This window comes from Caretta caretta, chromosome 28 (genome assembly GCF_965140235.1).
Source record: "Caretta caretta isolate rCarCar2 chromosome 28, rCarCar1.hap1, whole genome shotgun sequence".
In the NCBI taxonomy this organism is placed as follows: domain Eukaryota; kingdom Metazoa; phylum Chordata; order Testudines; family Cheloniidae; genus Caretta; species Caretta caretta.
Window position 1 is genome coordinate 14,477,887 of NC_134233.1, and position 27,649 is coordinate 14,505,535.

The 27,649-nt window shown below is 55.0% G+C and overlaps 1 protein-coding gene and 1 long non-coding RNA gene across 2 annotated transcripts in view; one reads left to right on the plus strand and one right to left on the minus strand.

The window, feature by feature from the left end:
• LOC142070339 (uncharacterized) overlaps nucleotides 1-21,546 on the minus strand; it is a 32,538-nt gene extending 10,992 nt beyond the window's left edge. The window contains exon 1 of the long non-coding RNA XR_012666297.1: nucleotides 20,957-21,546. This is a non-coding gene — a long non-coding RNA (uncharacterized LOC142070339). The remainder of the gene's footprint in view (nucleotides 1-20,956) is intronic.
• LOC125628518 (butyrophilin subfamily 1 member A1-like) overlaps nucleotides 17,874-27,649 on the plus strand; it is a 41,269-nt gene continuing 31,493 nt past the window's right edge. Inside the window, exon 1 of the mRNA XM_075124038.1 lies at nucleotides 17,874-18,084. The gene's annotated coding sequence lies outside the window, so the exon portion shown is untranslated. The remainder of the gene's footprint in view (nucleotides 18,085-27,649) is intronic.

A 27,649-nucleotide genomic window follows, 5' to 3' on the forward strand; every position in this document is an offset into this window, starting at 1 on the left:
TTTGGCACGGTCTGGAACCGGACCGGCTGCAGCTCGTGTAGCCGGCTCACGGTGAACTGGCGGGGGGGCCGGTCGGGTCCACGGAGCAGGGGCCCGATGAAAAGGTCCGGAGGGCCTGGCGTGGAGGGTGGGCGGGGCATGCCCTCCCTTAGAACCCAGTCGAGGTAAACCCGAGCAGCGGGCGGCAAAGCGGCCCTCACCTCCTGAAGTACGCGCAGGGGAGTACGAGGTCTGGAGAGCCCCAGAGGCGCTGAGCGAGCATCAGGGGATCCAGCCAGTCTCCCCGGTCGTAGTCCAGGAGGTCTCCGACTCTTGTGACTTCTGCCAGAACCAATCTCTGGCGCACCGAGGGGGACTCCGCCACCTGCACATGGAGCTGGGGGTTGTGTAGCAGGGGCTCTGCGAGGAGATCTTCCCCCACGGTGGCCGCCACGGACCTGGTCGCTGTGAACAGTTTCCAGGTCCGGAGGAGGTCCTGGTAGAAGACTGGCAGCCTGGAGAGGTCTCGCGGAAGACCTCTCGGATGGAGATAAAGGAGCTGCCGGTCGTATCGGAGCCCTCGGAAGCGGCGCAGGAAGGCGTTCACCAGTACGCTCCACGCCGGACTACCTGCACCATAAAGGAGCCTCTGCATGGCCTAGAGGCAGAAGACATGGACCTGAGTATGCAGACACTTCAGGCCCTGCCCTCCCTCCTCCAGGGGTAGATGAAGAACCTCTGCAGGGACCCAGTGCAGTCCTGACCAGAAGAACTCCAGAATCAACGTCCGGAGGTTGGCCAGGAAATCTGGGGCCGGGACCAGGGTGTTGAGCCGTTACCAGAGCATGGACAGGACTAGTTGATTAAGCACCAGTGCCCTCCCTCGAAGGGAGAGGCACCGGAGTAGTCCTGTCCATCTCCGGAGCCGCTCTACCACCCTGCCCTCTAAACCGTGCCAGTTCTCCGGCGGAGACGGATGCGTGGCAGAAAGGTAAATGCTGAGATAGAGCAGCGGATCCGCGCTCCACCGGATGGCCTGAAGCACAGGTGGGAGGAAGCTCACCTGCCACCAGTCCCCCACCACCAAGCCAGAGCTCTTGACCCAGTTGACTCAGGCGGAGGAGACTGCCGAGTAAACGGCTTGGCAAGCCTTCACCCGCGCCAAGACACCCGGGTCCTGGACCACGAGGAGCACATCGTTGGCGTACGCTGACGGGAACAGCCGCAGCTCCGGGTCCCACAGCGCCAACCCCATCAACCTCCTGTGGAAGAGACAGAGGAAGGGCTCGATCACCAGAGTGTACAGCTGGCCCGAGAGAGGGCACCCCTAACGTACTCCTCGCCCGAAGCTGACCGGTTCGGTCAGGGTCCAGTTGAGCCTGACCAGTCACTCTGCGGAGGCGTACAGCACCTGGAGAAAACTCACAAACTGGGGTCCGAAGCCAAACACTCGCAGAGTGTTCAGGAGATATCCGTGATCCACCCTGTCGAACGCCTTCTCCTGATCCAGGGACAGGAGGACGAATGACAGACCGTCCCTACACCCGAGTTCCAAGAAGTCCCGGACCAGATACAGGTTGTCAAAGATGGTGCGGCCCGGGACAGTGTAGCTCTGGTCTGGGCAGATCACGTCCGCCAGCACGGACCCTAACCGCAGCGAGATGGCTTTCGCTACAACCTTGTAGTCCGTGCTGAGGAGCGAGACGGAACGCCAATTTCGTAAATCGCGGAGGTCCCCCTTCTTCGGCAATAAGGCGAGCACGGCTCGCCTGCACGAAAGAGGGAGGACCCCGCTCTGCAAAGACTCGGCCCAGACGGTGACTAGGTCTGGGCCGAGGACGTCCCAGAACACGCGGTAGAACTCCACGGTCAGCCCGTCCATGCCCGGAGATTTATTGGTGGGCATGCGATAGAGGGCTTCCGAGAACTCGGCCAGAGTGAGAGGCAGCTCTAGCTGGTCTCGGTCACCCGCGCTGACCGTCGGGAGTTCATCCCAGAGCACTCTGCAAGCGTTAGGATCGGTCGGATCCGGGGATAAAAGGCATGTGTAGAAGGCCCTGGCCCTCCCGCACATCTCCGCCGGATCCGTGAGGTGGGTGCCGTCCTCTGCGAGGAGGTAGGTGACATGCTTCTTGGCCCCCCTCTTTTTCTCCAGGGCATAGAAGAAGCGGGAGCCGCGATCCATCTCCCGAAGGAGGCGGATGTGGGATCGAACAAAGGCACTCTGGGCCCGATGGTCCTCGAGGGCCCGGAGCTCCTCCCGCTTCTCCCGGCACGCGCCGCAGAGGGATGGGTCCTCGGGGCTGGCAGCCAGACGCCTCTCCAGCTCTAAGACCTCCCGTTCCAACTGCCCTATCACCGCATCCCTCCATCGGCTGGCGCCCCGGGTGTAGTCGCGGCAGAAGAGCCGGGCGCGCACCTTCGCCACGTCCCACCACTGCCACACCGAGGGAAAGGCACGTAGCTGCCCTTGCGAGGCCAGCCAGAACTCCCGGAAGGACGTCACGAAGCCCTCATCCTCCAACAAGCTCTTGTTAAAATGCCAGTAGGCTAGCCCCGTCCTCTCTGCACAGCGAGAGGCTGTCACGGTGGCTAAATGATGATCGGAGAATGGGGCCGGCCAGACGCTGGAGGAGTGGGCCTGTGAAAGGTGGAAACGTGATAAGTAAATGCGGTCCAACCGGAAGTGGTGCAACCGATGGGCCTCCACCTGGACAAAGGTGAACCTCGAGACGTCGTCCGGGTCGTGGTCGCGCCAGACATCCACCAGGGAGTGATGGTCGACTATCTCCTGGAGGATGTCCGCGGTGGCCGGGCACTGCTCGGTCCCCGAGCGGTCCCGCTCCTCGAGGGTAGTATTAAAGTCCCTGCCCAGGACCAGGCACTCACGAGGATCCTAGGTGCCGAGAAAGGTGGACGCCTGCTGAAAGAAACGCAGCCACTCCGGGCCCGATGTTGGGGCATAGACGTTGACAAGATTGACCACGAACCCCTCCATACGGACCCGGAGGTGCAGCAGGCGGCCCGGCACAGCCTCGGCGACCCCCAGCACCTCGGGCCGTAGGTCGGGGGAAAACAGGGTCGCCACAGTGGGGGTGGGGGTTGGGGGGGGGGACACACAGATGGATTGGGGGGGCAGGCTCCACGCCACACCCCCTGCGTCCCCACACACACAGTCAAAACCCCCACCACAAGAGCACAGTTCAAAAGTCACTCAGCCTTCAGGCCCTCTCCAGGCCAGTCGGGTTCAGCCGGGGAGTCAAAAGCAGATCTACTGGCCACTGGATGAACAGGTTTCTGGTCCCTGAGTGACCAGAGCAGGCAATCAGGAACCTGCCAGGCAAGCTAATCAAGACACCGGGAGCCAATTAAGAACTTTCTAGAATCAATTATGGCAGGCAGGCGAATCAGGACACCTGGTTTAAAAAGGACCTCCCACCAGTTAGTGAGGGGGTGTGCCAGGAGCGGGGAGTGAGAAGGCGTGCTGCTGGGGGACTGGGGAGTACAAGCGTGATCAGACACCAGGAGGAAGATCCTGCAGTGAGGATAAAGAAGGTGCTGGGGGAAGACCATGGGGAAGTAACCCAGGGAGTTGGTCGCATATTTGATACAGGGAACATTGTAGACAGCTGCTATCCACAGGGCCCTGGGCTGGAACCCGGTGTAGCGGGTGGGCCCGGGTTCCCCCCATATCCTCCCAACGCCTGATCGGACACAGGAGGAGTTGACCTGGTCTGTGAGAAACACCAGAAGGGAAGGTCTAAATTGGAAAGGGATCTGGCCTGTCCCCAACCCACTAGGTGGGACACAGAGGCTGTGGGGAGTATTCTTGTCAGCAAGTTAAGGAAGTATGGGCTGGATGAATGCACTATAAGGTGGGTAGAAAGCTGGCTAGATTGTCGGGCTCAACGGCTAGTGATCAATGGCTCCATGTCTAGTTGGCAGCCGGTATCAAGTGGAGTGCCCCAAGGGTCGGTCCTGGGGCCGGTTTTGTTCAATATCTTCATAAATGATCTGGAGGATGGTGTGGATTGCACCCTCAGTAAGTTTGCAGACGACACTAAACTGGGAGGAGAGGTAGATACGCTGGAGGGTAGGGATAGGATACAGAGGGACCTAGACAAATTGGAGGATTGGGCCAAAAGAAATCTGAGGATGTTCAACAAGGACAAGTGCAGGGTCCTGCACTTAGGATGGAAGAATCCAATGCACCGCTACAGACTAGGGACCGAATGGCTCGGCAGCAGTTCTGTGGAAAAGGACCTAGGGGTGACAGTGGACGAGAAGCTGGATATGAGTCAGCAGTGTGCCCTTGTTGCCAAGAAGGCCAATGGCATTTTCGGCTGTTTAAGTAGGGGCATAGCCAGCAGATCGAGAGACATGATCGTTCCCCTCTATTCGACATTGGTGAGGCCTCATCTGGAGTACTGTGTCCAGTTTTGGGCCCCACATGACAAGAAGGATGTGGATAAATTGGAGAGAGTCCAGCGAAGGGCAACAAAAATGATTAGGGGACTGGAACACATGACTTATGAGGAGAGGCTGAGGGAGCTGGGATTGTTTAGCCTGCAGAAGAGAAGAATGAGGGGGGATTTGATAGCTGCTTTCAACTACCTGAAAGGGGGTTCCAAAGAGGATGGCTCTAGACTGTTCTCAATGGTAGCAGATGACAGAACGAGGAGGAATGGTCTCAAGTTGCAGTGGGGGAGGTTTAGATTGGATATTAGGAAAAGCTTTTTCACTAAGAGGGTGGTGAAACACTGGAATGCGTTACCTAGGGAGGTGGTAGAATCTCCTTCCTTAGAGGTTTTTAAGGTCAGGCTTGACAAAGCCCTGGCTGGGATGATTTAACTGGGAATTGGTCCTGCTTCGAGCAGGGGGTTGGACTAGATGACCTTCTGGGGTCCCTTCCAACCCTGATATTCTATGATTCTATGATTCTCTGTTTCCCCCATGCTGGCCAGCGATGAGGTTAGCTGGGTGAATGGCAGGTTTGAGCCTCTAGCAGAAGCGGCCAAACTGAGGCGAGCAAATCTGCCAAAAAGCGCAGGACCCCCCAAGGCAGAGGAGGAATTTTCTCGCAGCAGGGACTCGATTACAGTGAATAATTATCTTCCTAGGGAAAAAATATGGTTTCCTAAAGGGCTATTTAATCTAGCAGAGAAAAGCGTAACAAGAATCATTAGCTAGCAAGTGAAGATGACATACTCAAATTAGAAATCAGGCACAACTGTTTAACATGAAGGGTGATAAACCTCTGAAACAAACTGCCAACGGACGTGGTGGGTTCTCCATCTCTTGATGTTTTAACTTTTGGACTGGATGTCTTTCTGAAGAGATGACTTAGTCAGACACAAGTTACTGGACTCAACAAGGGATAACTGGCTGAAATTTAATGGTGTGTAAGGTCAGAATAAATGATCTAATGGTTCCTTCTGGCCTTAAACTCCATGCATCTCTGAAATGTGGTTATATTTTAGCTACACTGTTATCATTAAAAGCTTAGCATATCACCAAAACTGCCCATCCTCACTGGAGGAGGTAAGAATAAGCAGGTTCAGCACAGGGACATGTGCTGAGATCTGGTGAGTTGAAACTTCCCAGCGTGGACAAGCTTAAATTTGCTGTATGTTAACTCTTGATTTCCTGGATTTCCACGGTTTTCGTGGAGGAGCACTCAGCACTTGGGAGGGGAATGAGGCAGCCCTGGACAAGTCTAACTCAGCATTAATGAAGGGTTTTGTTAGTGAATTTTCCAGTTGTTTGGTAAAAATCGAAATAGTTAGAACTTGTCACCGGCTCCCCCCAGTCCCCTGCACGCAGGCCAGACACTGACTAACTGTGGGAAGGAGTTGAGGACGGGCAGTGGCATTCCCAAGGATGCCTATGGCTGTGTCCCCCTCGGAGCTGGCTCTGGGCACAGTTTGCACAGGGCAGTGCAAAGAGGTGCCAGGCACTGGGCTGCTCCTTGCAGGTCGTGGAGGGCAGGGGGGGGAAGAGCAGAGGAAACCACACCACAGCACAGGGATTCCCAGACAGCTGCATCCCCTTTGGGAAGGACCCAGGTGTCCCCTCCCTTTCCCCTTCCCCCCCACCCTCCTTCAGCTTTCCCTTCCCTTGTCCTGCCCAGCTGTGAGAGGTGTGCACTGCCCTACTCACTGCCCTACTCACTACCCCCTTCCACCTATGTGCCTGGGCCCTGGAGGGAGCCTGCTCATTCTCACCTACCCCAGACTAAGCGCGGTGCCCCTGGGCCATGCAGGCCTGCAGACAGCAATTCTGGGCCTGGAGGTTTGTTGATAGCAGCAGCTCCTCTGACTAATCAGCTTCATAAGCCAGGAAATATCCAGGGAAGCAATTCAGCCGGAGTTGCAGTGAGCGACCCCCCCTCACCTGCAGAGTCCAGTAGAAGTTGTTCCTGAGCCGGTCTAATCTCCGCAGGCGGCTCCCAGCTTCGCCAGCACCCAGAGCCCTTCTCTCCAGGGCGCACGCCGGCTCCCGGGGCCCGCTTCCCTCTCCCGGGCTGTAACAGCCGGGCCGGGGGTGGGAGGGGGGTCAGGGCGCCGCAGGGTTTCACCCCAGCCTGTTTATCTGAGCATAAGCTTTCGCGAGCTAGAGCTCACGTCATCGGATGCCTACTGTGGAAGTGGGCTGTAGCTCACGAAAGCTGATGCTCAGATAAATTGGTTGGTCTCTAAGGTGCCACAAGTCCCCCTTTTCTTTTTGCGGATACAGACTAACACGGCTGCTCCTCTGAAACCTGAAATATTCTTCATTCCCATCCCCACCCTCCAAACACCTGCAGGACTTGTGGCTGAAAAGGCTCATTGGCACAAAATTAACCCGTGATTCTTTGGGGGACAGGGTGGGTTGCTCTGCGCTCCAGTGGCCCAGCCCCGCTCTCTGGGCCCCAGCTCCTCCAATGTTGTTCAGACAGCCTGGCTCAGACACTCATCTTCTGGACTCCAGCGTCTGCGCTGTTCTCCGCAAGAAACAGGTCCCAGCAAGCCAGGGAGACAAAAAAACAAGATGGTGCCTGGCTGCGTGCAACAAACCTGCTGAATTCCCTGGGATCTTGGAAAAAATGCTAAATTCCATCACTGTGGAACGTTGTGATAATTGGGCTACAAATGTACCCAAATTGTGAGCTGAGCTGTGAGAAGTGAGCGAAAGTTAATAAATATCACAATAACCTATAACAATAAATGCTGGCAGGAAAAGCTGCGAACAGAGCCGGTGCTATCCCATCGGGGGCCCTACGCAGGACTGGAGGGGGTGGCCCTTATCCACCCCCTGAGAATTCTAATTGCATTATTTCCACAATTGGGGGGCCCCTGAGCTGCTCAGGGCCCGAAGCAATTGACTAGTCTGCTTATGTCTTGAGCCGGTTTTGGTGTGAAACAGGCAGACTTAATCAAGCCAAACAGACAGACCTCCTGATGTAAGTCAAGGACTGTGTTAAGATTATGCCTGGTAAACATGAGAAGTGTGGGATGGGAAATCAATGGACCAGAACGGGTGTCTCTTAAATTAGACCTAGCTGGTGAACAAAATAATGAAGGGATGGGCTATTCCACCCACCACTTCCCCTTGGGGTTTTCTTGAAGAATTTTTTGGGGGAAAATTAGGAGATGCTGGCTGTTTGGGAGATGGGTGGGCCAGAAAGAGTGAACTTCACCATCATGGCTGCCACCCCCACTTTCTCTTGGGACCTCAGAATCCACCATTACACTGTTGGGCCTTCATAGTCCTGATCCAGAGAGATGCACTGATCAGACTGAGCCAGGGAAAGAACAGATGACATCACCATGGGTCCCTTCACTGCCTCCTCCCCTGAGCGCGCCGCATCCCTGCTCTTCCCCCCTCTCTCCTGGAAAGTCCTAAGCGCCGCCAAACAGCTGTTTGGCGGCAGGAAGCACGGGGAGATAGGCAGAGGAGCGGGGACTCAGCGTGCTCTGGGGGGAGGAGGTGGGGCAGGGGAGAAGGGAGCTTGGCTGGTGGTGGGTTCAGAGCACCCACTAATTTTTCCCCATGGGTGCTCCAACCCCGGAGCACCCATGGAGTCGGCACCTATGGTACCAGGCCCTGCACCCTCCCCCAGCTCAGCCCCCTTCCCACTCATTATGGGCGTCCCTCCTCTCCTTCCCCCTCCTCCCCACTTTGCCCTCCCGCCACTGCTCACTGGTCCCGCCTCCCCCTCCCGCTGCCGCTCACCAGTCCCTCCTCCCCTCTCCCCTACTCAGCCCCCTCCCTGCTCACTGCATGCATCCCTCCTCTCCTTCCCCCTCCTCCCTGCTCAGCCCCCCCGCAGTGCTGCTAGCCTGTCCCTCCTCCCCCACCCTCCCCACTCAGCACCCCTCCTCTCCTCCACACCCCCCATTCCCCTGAGATCCTTGCCACTCATGCTCTCTGCCCCTCCCCAAAGCCAATTTCCCTGGAGAGTCCTAGGGACCCAGAAAGCTGAATAGCAGATACCACCTCCTCAGTTGCCCAGGAACCTGCCTGGCTCATAATAAATAAGTGAAAACTTCCCTGGTGGAAGGAAACCCACTCCCAGTAAGGAGGGGAAGAGGCGAGGCCGTCACAGCCCAGGTGTCTGGCAGCAGGGATGGCTTAGCCTCTCCTGGACTATTATACCCGCCTCCTGTGAACCACCTCCACTGACTCTGGCTAAATCCCAGACACTACCCAGGATACGTGACCTTGTCACACACACCCTGTGTCCTTTTCCTTCCCTACCTTCCCTTTCTCTGTCCTATCCCTCTCCTTTTGCAAATATTTCAACTGTTTGTCCTTCTTTTTTGTATCTTTAATAAAAGGTTAAAGGGATTTTTAATGGTGTGTTTGCCATGGGACAAAGCCTGCTGAGGTGTCTGAAAACCAAACCCCAAACCTTGTTTAACGTTAGACAGTGACAGGGTCATGTTAACACCTTTGAATCTTTGGGCTCATTTATTCCATCTGTTGCACGTATTTGAATATGACTATGACTGGAAATCCGTTTCCACGTGTAACGTTCAGGAGATGTGCCAAGGCACGCTGGTGTCTACATTCCCCCCTACTGTTGGCCAAGGTGGCACGATGATATTCTGTTGCTCGTTCTGCTTTCTTCGTAGTAGAGTATCAAGCTGACCTGTCATGGGCTGCATCCCCCCAGGTCATTAAGTCCAGCCCAGCAGACTGTATATGCTTCTTGATGCAGGCCTTGTAGCGGACGGCCTACTGCCTTTTTCAAGTTCACTGCACAGAGCTCTCTTGGGCAGTCGATTGTTTTCCATACGTATGACGTGGCTGACCCAGGCCATTTTCCTCTGTACCAGCATGGCTGCCGGCCGTAGCACATTGTTGGTGGTGATTTTGTCCGACCGTTTGATTCCCATTGTGCTGCGTAGGTGGCCTTGTTGAGACAGTTAAGATTTTGGATATGGTGACGAGAAAGGGGGCCAGTCTCTAATGAGTATAGAAAACAAGGGAGCACAGCAGCTCTGTAGAGTTGGCATTTTGTGGACACTGTGACAACCCCCGCCCCCATCTTATCCATCGTCTTTTTTGGAAATGACCAAAAGTTGACTGACTTTAAGCGTGCTGAAAGTTCTTTGTCGACGTTAGTGTCGTCGGTAACTGTGCTCCCTCCGCAGAAGAAGGACTTGACGTGAATTCGCAGCTATTCAATTTTATGTCTGGTGGTGGTGGAAGTGATGGGTTTCTGCCAGGAGATGCTTGGTACAGTTCACTCCTCTCAGTGAATACCGTGCCCTGGGGGGCGGCCCAGCCTGCCCACCTCTAGGGCCGGTCCTGCCTCCACTCTCCCTAGCTCTGTGGCTAGGAGTGGGGCAGTAGGGTAGGAAGCAGAGAGGCTGAATCTGAAGCCAAAACTTCAGCTATAACAGTGCCTGGGAGAAGGGAACCACAGTGAAATCCCTGCTCTGCCCCAGCAGAGAATCGTAGAATCATAGAATATCAGGGTTGGAAGGTGTCATAAATATAAAGGGAAGGGTAAACCCCTTTAAAATCCCTCCTGGCCAGAGGAAAAATCCTCTCACCTGTAAAGGGTTAAGAAGCTAAAGGTAACCTCGCTGCCACCTGACCAAAATGACCAATGAGGAGACAAGATACTTTCAAAAGCTGGGAGGAGGGAGAGAAACAAAGGGTCTGGGTCTGTCTGTATGCTGCTTTTGCCAGGGACAGAACAGGAATGGAGTCTTAGAACTTTTAGTAAGTAATCTAGCTAGGTATGCGTTAGATTATGATTTCTTTAAATGGCTGAGAAAAGAACTGTGCTGAATAGAATGACTAGTTCTGTCTGTGTGTCTTTTTTGTAACTTAAGCTTTTGCCTAGAGGGATTCTCTATGTTTTGAAGGTAATTACCCTGTAAGGTATCTACCATCCTGATTTTACAGAGGTGATTCCTTTACCTCTATTTACTTCTATTTCTATTAAAAGTCTTCTTATAAGAAAACTAAATGCTTTTTCATTGTTCTCAGATCCAAGGGTTGGGGTCTGTGGTCACCTATGCAAATTGGTGAGGATTTTTACCAGACCTTTCCCAGGAAGTGGGGTGCAAGGGTTGGCAGGATTTTGGGGGGAAAGACGTGTCCAAACTACGTTTCCCAGTAAACCCAGTTAGAGTTTGGTGGTGGCAGTGGATATTCCAAGGACAAAGGATAAAATTAATTTGTACCTTGGGGAAGTTTTAACCTAAGCTGGTAAAAGTAAGCTTAGGAGGTTTTCATGCAGGTCCCCATATCTGTACCCTAGAGTTCAGAGTGGGGGAGGAACCTTGACAGAAGGGACCTCAGGAGGTCATCTAGTCCAACCCCCTGCTCAAAGCAGGACCGATCCCCGACTAAATCATCCCAGCCAGGGCTTTGTCAAGCCTCACCTTAAAAACTTCTAGGGAAGGAGATTCCACCACCTCCCTAGGTAACGCATTCCAGTGTTTCACCACCCTCCTAGTGAAAAAGTTTTTCCTAATAGCCAACCTAAACCTCCCCCACTGCAACTTGAGACCATTACTCCTTGTTCTGTCATCTGCTACCATTGAGAACAGTCTAGATCCATCCTCTTTGGAACCACCTCTCAGGGAGTTGAAAGCAGCTATCAAATCCCCCCTCATTCTTCTCTTCCACAGACTAAACAATCCCAGTTCCCTCAGCCTCTCCTCATAAGTCATGTGTTCCAGATCCCTCATCATTTTTGTTGCCCTTCGCTGGACTCTCTCCAATTTATCCACATCCTTCTTGTCATGTGGGGCCCAAAACTGGACACAGTACTCCAGATGAGGACTCACCAATGTCGAATAGAGGGAATGATCACGTCCCTTGATCTGCAGGGGGCCCCTACTTATACAGCCGAAAATGCCATTGGACTTCTTGGCAACAAGGGCACACTGTTGACTCATCTCCAGCTTCTCGTCCACTGTCACCCCTAGGTCCTTTTCTGCAGAACTGCTGCCGAGCCATTCGGTCCCTAGTCTGTAGCGGTGCATTGGATTCTTCCGTCCTACGTGCAGGACTCTGCACTTGTCCTTGTTGAACCTCCTCAGATTTCTTTTGGCCCAATCCTCCAATTTGTCTAGGTCCCTCTGTATCCTCTCCCTACCCTCCAGCGTATCTACCACTCCTCCCAGTTTAGTGTCCTCTGCAAACTTGCTGAGAGTGCAATCCACACCATCCTCCAGATCATTTATGAAGATATTGAACAAAACTGGCCGTAGGACCGAGCCCTGGGGCACTCCACTTGATACCGGCTGCCAACCAGACATGGAGCCATTGATCACTACCCATTGAGCCCGACAATCTAGCCAACTTTCTATCCATCTTATAATCCATTCATCCAGCCCATACTTCTTTAACTTGCTGGCAAGAATACTGTGGAAGACAGTGTCAAAAGCTTTGCTAAAGTCAAGGAACAACACGTCCACCGCTTTCCCCTCATCCACAGAGCCAGTTATCTCACCACAGAAGGCAATCAGGTTGGTCAGGCATGACTTGCCCTTGGTGAATCCATGCTGACTGTTCCTGATCACTTTCCTCTCGTCTAAGTGCTTCAGAATTGATTCCTTGAGGACCTGCTCCATGATTTTTCCAGGGACTGAAGTGAGGCTGACTGGCCTGTAGTTCCCAGGATCCTCCTCCTTCCCTTTTTTAAAGATGCCGCTCTCTGCCACCCAGGACAGCGAGGCAGGAAATCAGGTAGGATCCCAGCCAGGACCGGGCTGCTGGGGAGTGTGAGAAATGGTCCCGGCCACCTCCAGAGCTGAGCTCTGCCCCAATACTCTGATTCTCTCTCGGTCTCCCCAGCAGATGTGACGCGGGATCCAGACACGGCTCCCGCCCGCCTCATCCTGTCCGAGGACGGAAAAAGCATGAGATGGGAAGACACACGCCTGCACGTGCCTGACAATTCCAAGAGATTTGATTCTTCTCGCTGCGTCTTGGGCCAGGAGGGCTCCTCCTCGGGGAGGCATTACTGGGAGGTGGAGGTGGAAGATGGGGGAACCCAGGCCATGGGGGTGGCCAGGGAGTCTGTGAGGAGGAAGGGACAGGTCGGCGTTAACCTGGAGGAGGGCATCTGGGCCGTGGATCAATGTGGGTCTCAGCACCTGGCTGTCACCTCCTCCAAGATGCCCCGCTGCCTTGCTGAACGGCCCAGGATGATCGGGATTTATCTGGACTGCAAAGGGTGGCGAGTGGCATCTTTTGATCCGATAATGAGGCCCCAGTCTTCACTTTCCCACCGGCCTCTGTCCCCTGGCGGGAAAATCCTCCCTTTACTATGTTTGGGGAGAGGATCCCAGTTCAGACTGTGTCCCTGCATCAGACGCTATTATATAGAGGCTAAGCCTCTCCTGGCCCAGCCACCGCCCCTCCGGCTGCCAGACACCTGGGCTGTCACGGCCTCGCCTCTGCCCCTCCTTCCGGGGAGTGGGTTTCCTTCCACCAGGGAAGTTTCCCTTATTTCTTATGAGCCAGGCAGGTTCCTGGGTGACGGAGGAGGAGGTATCTGCTCTTCAGCTTTCTGGGTCCCTTGGACTCCCCAGGGAAATTACTGGTGAACCCGGGAAGCTGAGTAGCCGATTGGGAACCTGCAGGGGGCACATAAAATCTCAGGGGTTCTCCTGGCTTCTCTGCTGGGCTGCTCCCCCCCAGCGCTCTCCGCCCCCTTCTCTGGAAGTCCCCGCCACCACTCGCTGGTTCCTCCTCTCCTTCCCCAATTCACCACCTCCCAACTCACCCAGCCCCACTGCCGCTCGCCAGGCCCTCCTCTCCCCTGTTCAGCACTTGGTGCCCCCATCATTTGGCTTTGGGGAGGGGCAGAGAGCATGAGTGGCAAGGATCTCAGGGGAAGGGGGTGTGTGGAGGAGAGGAGGGGCGCCGAGTGGGGAGGAGGGACAAGCTAGCAACATGGGGGGGGGGCTGAGCAGGGGGGGCGGAAGGAGAGGAGGGGTGCAGAGCAGGGCGGGGGGGAGGGACAGGCTAGCAGCATTGGGGGGCTGAGCAGGGAGGGGCGGAAGGAGAGGAGGGGTACAGAGCAGGGCGGGGGGAGGAGGGACAGGGTAGCAGCATTGGGGGGCTGAGCAGGGAGGGGCGGAAGGAGAGGAGGGGTACAGAGCAGGGCGGGGGGAGGAGGGACAGGGTAGCAGCATTGGGGGGCTGAGCGGGGGGGGCGGAAGGAGAGGAGGGGTGCAGAGCAGGGCGGGGGGGAGGAGGGACAGGGTAGCAGCATTGGGGGGCTGAGCGGGGGGCGGAAGGAGAGGAGGGGTGCAGAGCAGGGCGGGGGGAGGAGGGACAGGGTAGCAGCATTGGGGGGCTGAGCAGGGCAGGGGGAAGGAGAGGAGGGGTGCAGAGCAGGGTGGGGGGAGGAGGGACAGGCTGGCAGCATTGGGGGGCTGAGCAGGGAGGGCGGAAGGAGAGGAGGGGTGCAGAGCAGGGTGGGGGGAGGAGGGACAGGCTAGCAGCATTGGGGGGCTGAGCAGGGAGGGGCGGAAGGAGAGGAGGGGTGCAGAGCAGGGCAGGGGGAGAGGGGGGACAGGCTAGCAGCATTGGGGGGCTGAGCAGGGGGGGCGGAAGGAGAGGAGGGGAGCAGAGCAGGGCAGGGGGGAGGAGGGACAGGCTAGCAGCATTGGGGGGCTGAGCAGGGAGGGGCGGAAGGAGAGGAGGGGTGCAGAGCAGGGCGGGGGGGAAGAGGGACAGGGTAGTAGCATTGGGGGTTGAGCGGGGGGCGGAAGGAGAGGAGGGTGCAGAGCAGGGTGGGGGGAGGAGGGACAGGCTAGCAGCATTGGGGGGCTGAGCAGGGAGGGGCGGAAGGAGAGGAGGGGTGCAGAGCAGGGCGGGGGGAGGAGGGACAGGCTGGCAGCATTGGGGGGCTGAGCAGGGGGGGCGGAAGGAGAGGAGGGGTGCAGAGCAGGGCGGCGGGGAGGAGGGACAGGGTAGCAGCATTGGGGGGCTGAGCAGGGGGGGCGGAAGGAGAGGAGGGGTGCAGAGCAGGGCGGGGGAGGAGGGACAGGCTAGCAGCATTGGGGGGCTGAGCAGGGAGGGGCGGAAGGAAAGGAGGGTGCAGAGCAGGGCGGGGGGAGGAGGGACAGGCTAGCAGCATTGGGAGGCTGAGCAGGGAGGGGCGGAAGGAAAGGAGGGGTGCAGAGCAGGGCGGGGGGGAGGAGGGACAGGCTAGCAGCATTGGGGGGCTGAGCGGGGGGCGGAAGGAGAGGAGGGGTGCAGAGCAGGGCGGGGGGGAGGAGGGACAGGCTAGCAGCATTGGGGGGCTGAGCGGGGGGCGGAAGGAGAGGAGGGGTGCAGAGCAGGGCGGGGGGGAGGAGGGACAGGCTAGCAGCATTGGGGGGCTGAGCGGGGAGGGGCGGAAGGAGAGGAGGGGTGCAGAGCAGGGCGGGGGGAGGAGGGACAGGCTAGCAGCATTGGGGGGCTGAGCAGGGGGGCGGAAGGAGAGGAGGGTGCAGAGCAGGGCGGGGGGGAGAAGGGACAGGGTAGCAGCATTGGGGGGCTGAGCAGGAGGGGCGAAGGAGAGGAAGGGTGCAGAGCAGGGCGGGGGGAGGAGGGACAGGCTAGCAGAATTGGGGGGCTGAGCGGGGGGGGCGGAAGGAGAGGAGGGGTGCAGAGCAGGGCGGGGGGAGGAGGGACAGGCTAGCAGCATTGGGGGGCTGAGCAGGGAGGGGCGGAAGGAGAAGAGGGGTGCAGAGCAGGGTGGGGGGAGGAGGGACAGGCTAGCAGAATTGGGGGGCTGAGCGGGGGGGGCGGAAGGAGAGGAGGGGTGCAGAGCAGGGCGGGGGGAGGAGGGACAGGCTAGCAGCATTGGGGGGCTGAGCAGGGAGGGGCGGAAGGAGAAGAGGGGTGCAGAGCAGGGTGGGGGGAGGAGGGACAGGCTAGCAGTATTGGGGGGCTGAGCAGGGGGGGAGGAAGGAGAGGAGGGTGCAGAGCAGGGCGGGGGGAGGAGGGACAGGCTAGCAGCATTGGGGGGCTGAGCGGGGGGGGCGGAAGGAGAGCAGGGGTGCAGAGCAGGGCGGGGGGAGGAGGGACAAGCTAGCAGCATTGGGGGGCTGAGCAGGGAGGGGCGGAAGGAAAGGAGGGGTGCAGAGCAGGGCGGGGGGAGGAGGGACAGGCTAGCAGCATTGGGGGGCTGAGCAGGGGGGGTGGAAGGAGAGGAGGGGTGCAGAGCAGGGCGGGGGGGAGGAGGGACAGGGTAGCAGCATTGGGGGGCTGAGCAGGGAGGGTGGAAGGAGAGGAGGGGTGCAGAGCAGGGCGGGGGGAGGAGGGACAGGCTAGCAGAATTGGGGGGCTGAGCGGGGGGGGCGGAAGGAGAGGAGGGGTGCAGAGCAGGGCGGGGGGAGGAGGGACAGGCTAGCAGCATTGGGGGGCTGAGCAGGGAGGGGCGGAAGGAGAAGAGGGGTGCAGAGCAGGGTGGGGGGAGGAGGGACAGGCTAGCAGTATTGGGGGGCTGAGCAGGGGGGGCGGAAGGAGAGGAGGGTGCAGAGCAGGGCGGGGGGAGGAGGGACAGGCTAGCAGCATTGGGGGGCTGAGCGGGGGGGGCGGAAGGAGAGCAGGGGTGCAGAGCAGGGCGGGGGGAGGAGGGACAAGCTAGCAGCATTGGGGGGCTGAGCAGGGAGGGGCGGAAGGAAAGGAGGGGTGCAGAGCAGGGCGGGGGGAGGAGGGACAGGCTAGCAGCATTGGGGGGCTGAGCAGGGGGGGTGGAAGGAGAGGAGGGGTGCAGAGCAGGGCGGGGGGGAGGAGGGACAGGGTAGCAGCATTGGGGGGCTGAGCAGGGAGGGTGGAAGGAGAGGAGGGGTGCAGAGCAGGGCGGGGGGAGGAGGGACAGGCTAGCAGAATTGGGGGGCTGAGCGGGGGGGGCGGAAGGAGAGGAGGGGTGCAGAGCAGGGCGGGGGGAGGAGGGACAGGCTAGCAGCATTGGGGGGCTGAGCAGGGAGGGGCGGAAGGAGAAGAGGGGTGCAGAGCAGGGTGGGGGGAGGAGGGACAGGCTAGCAGTATTGGGGGGCTGAGCAGGGGGGGCGGAAGGAGAGGAGGGTGCAGAGCAGGGCGGGGGGAGGAGGGACAGGCTAGCAGCATTGGGGGGCTGAGCGGGGGGGGCGGAAGGAGAGCAGGGGTGCAGAGCAGGGCGGGGGGAGGAGGGACAAGCTAGCAGCATTGGGGGGCTGAGCAGGGAGGGGCGGAAGGAAAGGAGGGGTGCAGAGCAGGGCGGGGGGAGGAGGGACAGGCTAGCAGCATTGGGGGGCTGAGCAGGGGGGGTGGAAGGAGAGGAGGGGTGCAGAGCAGGGCGGGGGGGAGGAGGGACAGGGTAGCAGCATTGGGGGGCTGAGCAGGGAGGGTGGAAGGAGAGGAGGGGTGCAGAGCAGGGCGGGGGGAGGAGGGACAGGCTAGCAGCATTGGGGGGCTGAGCAGAGAGGGGCAGAAGGAACCTGTTCCTCCCCCACTCTGAACTCTAGGGTACAGATGTGGGGACCTGCATGAAAACCCCCTAAGCTTATCTTTACCAGCTTAGGTCAAAACTTCCCCAAGGTACAAAATATTCCCCCCGTTATCCTTGGCCTGGCCGCTACCACCACCAAACTAATACTGGTTACTGGGGAAGAGCTGTTTGGACGCATCCTTCCCCCCAAAATACTTCCCAAAACCTTGCACCCCACTTCCTGGACAAGGTTTGGTAAAAAGCCTCACCAATTTGCATAGGTGACCACAGACCCAGACCCTTGGATCTGAGAACAATGAAAAAGCATTCCGTTTTCTTACAAGAAGACGTTTAATAAAAATAGCAGTAAATAGAAATAAAGAAATCCCCCCTGTAAAATCAGGATGGTAGATACCTTACAGGGTAATTAGATTCAAAACATAGAGAATCCCTCTAGGCAAAACCTTAAGTTACAAAAAAGATACACAGACAGAAATAGTTATTCTATTCAGCACAGCTATTTTCTCAGCCATTTAAAGAAATCATAATCTAACGCATATCTAGCTAGATTACTTACTAAATTCTAAGACTCCATTCCTGGTCTATCCCCGGCAAAAGCAGCACCCAGACAGACACAGACCCTTTGTTTCTCTCCCTCCTCCCAGCTTTTGAAAGTATCTTGTCTCCTCATTGGTCATTTTGGTCAGGTGCCAGCGAGGTTACCTTTAGCTTCTTAACCCTTTACAGGTGAGAGGAGCTTTCCCCTGGCCAGGAGGGATTTCAAAGGGGTTTACCCTTCCCTTTATATTTATGACAGGGGGGGACGAAGCCTGTTTCCGGACAGTGGCCGGAGGAAGCTGGACTTTGTGCCAGGCCCATCCCGGGAGCCGGATCCCTCCCAGGCTCTCGTTTTCTTTCGCTTTTGACGCTGGGGAACCTGCCAGGGCGGGACGACGCCCCCCTTTCCTAGAAGACACAGGGGAAACCCCAGGGGCAGGCTGGGGTGAAACCCTGCGGCGCCCTGACCCCCCTCCCGCCCCCGGCATGGCTGTTGCGGCCCGGGAGAGGGAAGCGGGCCCCGGGAGCCGGCGTGCGCCCTAGGGAGAAGGGCTCTGGGTGCTGGCGAAGGTGGGAGCCGCCTGCGGAGATTCGACCGGCTCAGGAACAACTTCCACTGGACCCTGCAGGTGAGGGGGGGTCGCTCACTGCAACTCCGGCCCCGGCATGTCCAACCTAAACCTCCCCCACTGCCCTCAAGTTGCAGTGGGGGTGTCCCGGCGTCCCCGGGCGATGCTCTGGGACTGCTCCCCGTGGGGCCGGGCAGGACTCTGGGGGAGTCTCCTCTCGGGGGGCAGCCTGGCTGCAGGACACACAGCTCCCCCGGCTTCCCCCTTCCTGGGTCTGCCCCTCCGGGCGCTTCCCACAGCCCGTCTGCCCAGGCGGGGTCCTGGGGGGGCCAGAGGGTCCTGCCCCCCAACTCCGCAGTCAAACGGGACTCTCAGCCAGCCGGTAACACAGAAGGTTTATTAGACGACAGGGACATGGTCTAACACAGACTTTGTAGGTGCAGAGAACCGGACCCCTCAGCCGGGTCCATTTTGGGGGGCAGTGAGCCAGACAACCCCGTCTGCCCTTCACTGCATGTCCCAGCCAGCCCCAAAGTGAAATTCCCCCCAGCCCCCCCTGCTCTGGACTTTCCCCTTCCCGGGGCCAGGAAGTCACCTGATTCCTTTGTTCTCCAACCCTTCAGCTCTCACCTTGCAGGGGGGGAAGGGCCCAGGCCATCATTTGCCAGGAAACAGGGTGTCGGCCATTCTCTGTGTCCAGACCCCTGCCCGCACCTGCCCTCTAGGGCTCTGCAACGATCATACACCCTTACCCCACCCCCGAGATACTTAAGAACTGCCTAGGGGAAACTGAGGCACCCCCACACTATTCAGAGGAAACATTAAGAACAGCCCCACTTTGTCACAGGGAGGTTTAGGTTGGATATTAGGAAAAACTTTTTCCCTAGGAGGGTGGTGAAGCACTGGAATGCGTTACCTAGGGAGGTGGTGGAATCTCCTTCCTGAGAGGTTTTTAAGGTCAGGCTTGACAAAGCCCTGGCTGGGATGATTTAGTCGGGGATTGGTCCTGCTTTGAGCAGGGGGTTGGACTAGATACCTCCTGAGGTCCCTTCCTGCCCTGATCTTCTACGATTGTATGATATTTCCTGGCGGGTTGCATGGGCCCCTGGTGCCTGGGCTCCCCCAATCTTCAGGGCCCAGCTCCAGCAATGTTTGGGGCTGGGTCTCGCCCAAGGCACCCGCCACGGGGGAGGCGAGGGGGGCTTCCAGGACCTGAGAGGAGCCCTAGGAGCACGCGCCCTGACAGTGGTGGGAGGCTGCCACGTGGAGTATGCTGCCCTGACTTGGAAGCAGACTGCTATTTACAGGGGTTAAAAGGGGGCAAATCGGAGGGAGGGGGGGTGGCCCGGACCTGAGGCGGGGCGGATCAGCTGTTTCCCACCTCCCTGCTCTGGCAGGGGCTGAGTGAGTCTCACAAAAAAAAGCCCCAGGGTTAGGCGTGGGCACAGCCGGCCCCTGCTCACCTAGGGCCGCCCCACACCTCTTGGGCTGATGGCCATGGCGTCCACCTGTATGGTTGCTCCCCGCCAGCCAGGCTCCACTCTGGCCACAGCAGGCATCAGGTGGCCCAAGGGAGCCCAGCTAGGCTAGGGCTGGGTGCAGTGGTGGATTAGGGGGAGGAGAAGCCCTGGACCCCGGCAGGAGTCATACTGGGGGGAGGACGGGGAGGAGAAGCCCTGGACCCCGGCAAGAGTCATACTGGGGGGAGGAGAAGCCCGGGCAGAAGATGTGGGGCTGAAGTCCCCTGCTCGGGAGCCCCAGCCACCCTAACGGCAGAAGCTGCAGGGCTGAAGCCCCGACCCCACTCCGCGTGGAACTGGCCTGAACCCCTCTCTCTCCCATCCCCCCGGGGAGCTGGCTCTCGCCCTCCGGCTGTGGAGAAATTCAGCCCGAATCTACCCACACTGATAGCTCCACTTCGCCCATCATCACACAGCCATGAATGGATTTAGCCTAGGAGGCAGGGTCAGCATTCGCCCCATTTGGCAGGTGGGATCTAGGGCACACAGAGGTGAAGTGACTTTCCCAAGGCTAAGCAGGGAGTCTGTGGCAGAGCAGAGAACCAAACCCAGAACACCTGAGCCTTAACCACTAGGCAACCTTCGCACCCAAGGAGGGGGAACCCCCGCTGCCACTTTGAGTGTGTGGGTGGGAGCAGGCACTAGCCGGCCACCAGGAGGAGGGGAGCAGGGAGAGATGGGAAAAGGGACGTAGGTGGGAAGCAAGAAGGGGAAAGCTTCAGGAAGGGGAGCAAGGACTTAGAGAAGAAACAAGAGAAAGGAAAAAGGGGCAGGGAGAGCAAGAGGAGGGGAGAGGAGAAAGACTCCCCACTGCTTGTCCCTCCCATCCACCTTCTTCCCGCAGCCATCAGCGGCCTCAGCTCCCAAACACACACCCCTCGCCTTCAGGGCAGGAGGGGGCGGAAAGGAGTGAGCAGTGGGCAGGAGATGCTCAAGGGAGGGGAGCTAAGGGGAGGGGGCAGGAAGAGGTGGAGGGGGGCAGAGTGAGGGCGGGGGCCTTGGGGAAGGGGGCGGAGCCGGAGCCGGGATGGGGCACCCATCAGCAAAACCAAAAGTCAGCACCTATGAGGATAGGGGCTGAGGGGCAAAATCAGGGATGGGGGGAAAGAGCCAGGGTTAAGCACAAGGGTGAGGTGCTGCCAGATGGTGACAGAGGGTAAAACCCGGCCCAGGCAGGGGCAGAGGGGGAACAGTCGCCCCGGTGGACTGAGCCCCCCCGTGTTTGCAATAATGGGGGGGGGCAGAGGGGCTTTTTTATTTCCCCTCCCCCAGAGGGCACCTCTCAGCCCGGGCTGCCCAGGGCGGGTGCTTCAAGGCCCGGGCCTCTGCCGTCACCGACAGGGGGGCTGCAGGAGACTTCATTCAGTGAAACATTGTACGTATACCCCCTCCCTCCCCGAAACAAAGAATACCTTATTCGTGTATCTGGCTGCGTAACGTCTCATAGCAGGTTGCCAAGTTGTCTTATTTAATGCTGGGATTCCCTGAATTCTTAATTCAGAATTTTTCTTCTTATTTTTAGAGCAGAAGTTTTGTCTTCCACTCTGACTGAATTTCTGCCCAGGTCTCAAAGCTTTGTTTTCATTCAGTCCACCAGTGGGGATTGCATTTTTGCAACTGTTATATACCACAGACCTTGATGTGCTTCCCACCTCCCTTGTATCTAACCCCAGCTGATCGATTCTGAGGGGTGAAAAGATCCTGCTGCTGAAACCAGAATTGTAGCTGGCCTATTTACTCTGAATTTCAGGTTAACAGAGGAGGGGAAAGTTCGAGGAGAAGCTGCAGGCACACAAGGTGCTGTGACTTGCCCAAGGTTACACAGCAAGTCAGTGGAAATCCTGGCTCTCATTTATCAGGACTTTTCTTCAGAATCCCAAATTACAAACTTTCTGGATTTCCCTGGTAAATTCTCCAAAGGCCTGATCAGTTTAATCTCTCTGGTATATTCCCCCGCCCCGCTGTATTTCCAGCAGCAGCCCCTATTACCCGGCAGGCTCATCAACTGAAACTCTCATCTTTCCAAAGGTCATCTTGTGCGTATTTCGTTTTGTGCTGAGTCAGACAAGCCGGAAGAAAGTAGGGAGTGTGATTGGGCTGGGCCTGGGCAGAGTTTATCAGAAAGCTCTTGGAACAAGAGAGAGATCTGTGTGATACTACTTTATATCACTTTCTGTCAGCTGCAGTTTTCAGCATTAGTTTTGCTCCCAACGTAAATAACAGGGTAGGTTTGCTTATTTTGCTAGGCTGCTTCTCTGGCTCCTTTGTTTGTTTGTGGGAGAAGCCCGAACCTAGGACTCTTTGTCTCCCCACTAAAGTGTGTCTGAGTTTGAGATCCTTAGTAACAACATTTATAATCATCCTGTGTCATTGAGATCCTGAGCACTTTACCAGCAGGAGGCTCAGTTATGCCTCTAAAGCTTGAGCCATGGGGTGGAGGAGGAGAAGGTGGTACATCTTCAAGCCGCGGTGGTAGGAGGGGCGTTTGTGCGGGTGGAAGCTGCTGAACCCCTGGGGCCACCAGGAGCCCTGGGGAGGGAGGGTTGCCCTCACCAGTACAGGAGAGATGAAGGAGCACCCAGGCCACACCGTGCCTGGCTCCTCTGGGGTGCTCAGGACAGCTGGCAGTGCCTTCTGCCCCTCCCCGTTTGCCATCAGGGCATTTAAGCTGCAGCAATCTTATGGCTTCCATGTGCACGGGTGCGTTTGGGGGAGGGAAAGGACTTTTGTTACACAGATAAAATTACACAGGATCTTTTCAGGGGACAAGACAAGATGTCACATTTATTATAATAACACAATTTGATTTATGACCAAGAACTAATATCTAATACCTATGTATACACACACACACTCACATCAGATGTCCTGCAGCTGCTAGATAGTTACCAGTCCTGATTGTAGCTTGAGTTCGTGGCTTGGGTTCGCAGCTCGGGATCGTAGCTGGTGGCGGCTAACTGGCCAGGAAAGCCAGGCACGAGGGAGGGCTGGGGCTCTGTTGGGCACGCACCGATGCCCCTTGATGCTGGAAGCAGAACGTTACCCAAAGTCTTCCATCTCACCCATCTTTTTTGTAGGTTTTTAGTTTGAATCCAGAGCCTATAGGTCTTGCTGTGTCAGGCTGCCTCTGGGTTCAGTGTGATTGATCACCCATCAATTGTAGACATGACTTTCAGCCTGGGACCTGGCTTTGATCTTCCTTCCATTGTACTTTTGTTCTTTTCCTTTGAGGGTGGACTCTTCTTGCTTTGTCAGGGCTGTTGTCTGCATCTTCAGCCCTTGGTGTTTACACTTGATTTCATCAGGGCCGGCTGGGGCTGGAGGTTGATTCCATCATCCATACAGACCTCATTCCCACATCGAAACTACACGAATCAGGTTACAGCAGGGTTTTGCAAAAATGAAGGTTGCAGCAGGGTTTACAAAATGGAGTGAGCATTTCAAAATGGGGTTTGGGACAAGTTAAAAGGGAGTTTGGGTTACAATATGGACAAGTGTAAGGAATGGCAAACAGAGAACAGAAGTTACTTATAAAGTTATATTAATAAAGTGAACAATTAAAAACAATTTCATTGATCAGTTCTACACTTTTTGGCCCTCTTCTCACCTCCACCACCACTAATGCCTCTGTGTGATGACAGCTATATTTTGACCCTGTAATAAATAGATCGGAACTGCTTCTGCCAGGAAAAATGTCAGGTGAGCCTAGATGGCCCTCAGTCGGGGAAATAAGAAATCCAAAATACTTCTCTTTTTTTCTACCCTTTGCCCCAAGAATAAAATATACCTGCATGGAGACAAGACCATCTGGCTCATCTTTACCCTACAGACATCAAAATCTCTTTCTGAACAAGCCATTTCATTTCCAATGAGGTATTACCCCAGGAGCTTGCTGGAATCTACACTCTGGTGAACCATAAGGAAATTAAGAGTTTAAATTATCCTCCACGTGTCCCATGTCCCACTACAATGAATTCAGGCGGGGACGTTTGGAAGCTGAACAATTTATGTTTCTATCCCACTGGCAAGTTTCAGCAAATTAGGACAAGTCAACAAATAACAACCTCATGTATCAGTAACTGCTAAGGGTAACAATTCACTACCTCTCCCAGCTACAGGTAGCAAATTCCTACAGATATCAGTTTCACACACCCTATTATGTAAGACACTGCTACCCGTAGGAATTAGCTACATCAGAGATCGGGGGGTTGTCATGTTAGTCTGTATCCACAAAAACAACAAGGAGTCTGGTGGCGCCTTAAAGACTAACAGATTTATTTGAGCATAAGCTTTCGTGGGTAAAAACCCCACTTCTTCAGATGCATAGAATGAAAATTACAGATGCAGACATAAATATACTGACACATGAAGAGAAGGGAGTTACCTGACAAGTGGAGAGCCAGTGCTGACAAGGCCAATTCGATCAGGGTGGATGTAGTCCACTCCAATAATAGATGAGGAGGTGTCAATTCCAGGAGAGGCAAAGCTGCTTTTGTAATGAGCCAACCACTCCCAGTCCCTATGCAAGCCCAAACTAATGGTGTTAAATTTGCAAATGAATTTTAGTTCTGCTGTTCTCTTGGAAGTCTGTTTCTGAAGATTTTTTTGTTCAAGTATAGCTACTTTCAAGTTTTCTAGCGAAGTAGGAGGTGGCAAATTCATACAGAAAGCAGGTTTCAGAGGAGCAGCCGTGTTAGTCTGTATTCGCAAAGAGAACAGGAGGACTAAACTGGGAGGAGTGGTAGATATGCTGGAGGGCAGGGATAGGATACAGAAGGACCTAGACAAATTGGAGGATTGGGCCAAAAGAAATCTGATGAGGTTCAATAAGGATAAGTGCAGGGTCCTGCACTTAGGACGGAAGAATCCAATGCACCGCTACAGACTAGGGGCCGAATGGCTAGGCAGCAGTTCTGCGGAAAAGGACCTAGGGGTGACAGTGGATGAGAAGCTGGATATGAGTCAGCAGTGTGCCCTTGTTGCCAAGAAGGCCAATGGCATTTTGGGATGTATAAGTAGGGGCATAGCGAGCAGATTGAGGGACGTGATCGTCCCCCTCTATTCGACATTGGTGAGGCCTCATCTGGAGTACTGTGTCCAGTTTTGGGCCCCACACTTCAAGAAGGATGTGGATAAATTGGAGAGAGTCCAGCGAAGGGCAACACAAATGATTAGGGGTCTGGAACACATGACTTATGAGGAGAGGCTGAGGGAACTGGGATTGTTTAGTCTACGGAAGAGAAGAATGAGGGGGGATTTGATAGCTGCTTTCAACTACCTGAGAGGTGGTTCCAAAGAGGATGGATCTAGACTGTTCTCAATGGTAGCAGATGACAGAACGAGGAGTAATGGTCTCAAGTTGCAGTGGGGGAGGTTTAGGTTGGATATCAGGAAAAACTTTTTCACTCGGAGGTTGGTGAAACACTGGAATGCGTTACCTAGGGAGGTGGTAGAATCTCCTTCCTTAGAGGTTTTTAAGGTCAGGCTTGACAAAGCCCTGGCTGGGATGATTTAACTGGGAATTGGTCCCGCTTCGAGCAGGGGGTTGGACTAGATGACCTTCAGGGGTCCCTTCCAACCCTGATATTCTATGATTCTATGACTTGTGGCACTTTAGAGACTAACCAATTTATTTGAGCATAAGCTTTTGTGAGCTACAGCACTGAATGCAACTGATGAAGTGAGCTGTAGCTCACGAAAGCTTATGCTCAAATAAATTGGTTAGTCTCTAAAGTGCCACAAGTCCTCCTTTTCTTTATACAGAAAGCAATTTCACACACCTAATAGTGTAAGAAACTGCTATCTGTAGGAATTAGCTATATCAGGTTAAAAAAAAAAACAAGGCGTCCTTGTGGCACCTTAGAGACTAACCAATTTATTTGGGCATAAGCTTTTGTGGGCTAGAACCCACTTCATCAGATGCATGCAGTGGAAAATTCAGTAGGAAGATAGATATATATATACACGTGCATCTGATGAAGTGGGTTCTAGCTCACGAAAGCTTATGCCCAAATAAATTGGTTAGTCTCTAAAGTGCCACAAGGACGCCTTGTTTTTTTCTTTTTTTTTTTCTTTTTTTTTGCTGATAGAGACTAACACGGCTACCACTGAAGCCTACATCAGATAGCAATTTTTAGCAAAGTAGGACCTGTCGCTGCTACAGGTAGCAAATTCCTACCGATATACCTGTAGTGTAAGACACTGCTACCCATAGAAATTAGCTACATCATATTGCAGTTTTTAGCAATTTAGGACAAACCAGCAAATAAGAACAAACCTTATGTTCTTGGTGGTGATGGGGGACTACAACTCCCCAGACATCTGTTGGGAAAACAACACAGCAGGGCCCAGATTATCCAACAAGTTCTTGGGACGCATTGGAACCAATTTTTTAGTTCAGAAGGTGGAGACAGCTACCGGGGAGAGGTTGGTCTAGCTCGGATTTTGACGAATAGGGAGGAACTGGTGGAGAATTTGAAAATGGAAGGCAGCGTGGGTGGACGTGATCATGACATTGTCGAGTTCACGAGTCTAAGGAATGGTAGGAAGGAGAACAAGACAATAAAGACAGTGGAGGCAGACGTTAGCAAACTCGACGAGTTGGTAGGTCAGATCCCATGGGAAGCAAGTCTAAGGGGAAAAGCAATTTAAGACAATTGGCAGTTGTTCAAAAAGACATTATTAAGGGCACAAGAGCAAACTATAACACTGCATAGAAAAGACAGGAAGAGACCACCTTGACTTAACCAGGTGATTGTCAATGGTCTTAAAAAAAAAGAGTCCTAAAAAAAGTGGAAACTCGGTCAAATGACAAAGGATGAACATAAATAAATAACACAAATATGTAGGGACAAAATTAGAAAGGCCAAGGCGCAATACGAGATCAAACTAACTGGAGACATAAAGGGTGACAAGAAAACATTCTGCAAATACATTAGAATCAAGAGGAACACCAAGGACAGGAAAAAAAGAACAGGGGGACTTGTGGCACCTTAGAGACAAACACATTTATTAGAGCATAAGCTTTCGTGGGCTACAGCTCACTTCATCGGGTGCATAGAATGGAACATGTAGGAAAAAGATAGACATATACACAAACAGAGAAGGTGGAAGTTGCCATACAAACTGTGAGAGGCTTCTTGTCAACTGTCTAAATGGGCCATCTTGATTATCACTACAAACTTTTTTTCTCCTTCTGATAATAGCTCATCTTAACTAATTAGCCTCTCACAGTTTGTATGGCAACTTCCAACTTATCTGTATGTATATATATATCTTCTTACTACATGTTCCATTCTATGCATCTGAGGAAGTGAGCTGTAGCCCACGAAAGCTCATGCTCTAATAAATTGGTTAGTCTCTAAGGTGCCACCAGTCCTCCTGTTCTTTTTGCGGATACAGACTAACACGGCTGCTACTCTGAAACCAAGGACAGGGTAAGCCCATTACTCAATGAGGGGGGGAAAACTAACAGAAAATGTGGAAATGGCATAAGTGCTCAATGACTTCTTTGTTTCGGATTTCACCAAGAAGGTTGGTGGTGATTGGACATCTAATGTAGTGAATTCCTGTGAACATGAAGTAGGATCTTCCTGTGAACATGAAGTAGGATCTGCACTTAGGACGGAAGAACCCAATGCACAGCTACAGACTAGGGACCGAATGGCTAGGCAGCAGTTCTGCGGAAAAGGACCTAGGGGTGACAGTGGACGAGAAGCTGGAGATGAGTCAGCAGTGTGCCCTTGTTGCCAAGAAGGCCAATGGCATTTTGGGATGTATAAGTAGGGGCATAGCGAGCAGATCGAGGGACATGATCGTTCCCCTCGATTCGACATTGGTGAGGCCTCATCTGGAGTACTGTGTCCAGTTTTGGGCCCCACACTTCAAGAAGGATGTGGATAAATTGGAGAGAGTCCAGCGAAGGGCAACAAAAATGATTAGGGGTCTGGAACACATGAGTTATGAGGAGAGGCTGAGGGAGCTGGGATTGTTTAGCCTGCAGAAGAGAAGAATGAGGGGGGATTTGATAGCTGCTTTCAACTACCTGAAAGGGGGTTCCAAAGAGGATGGCTCTAGACTGTTCTCAATGGTAGCAGATGACAGAA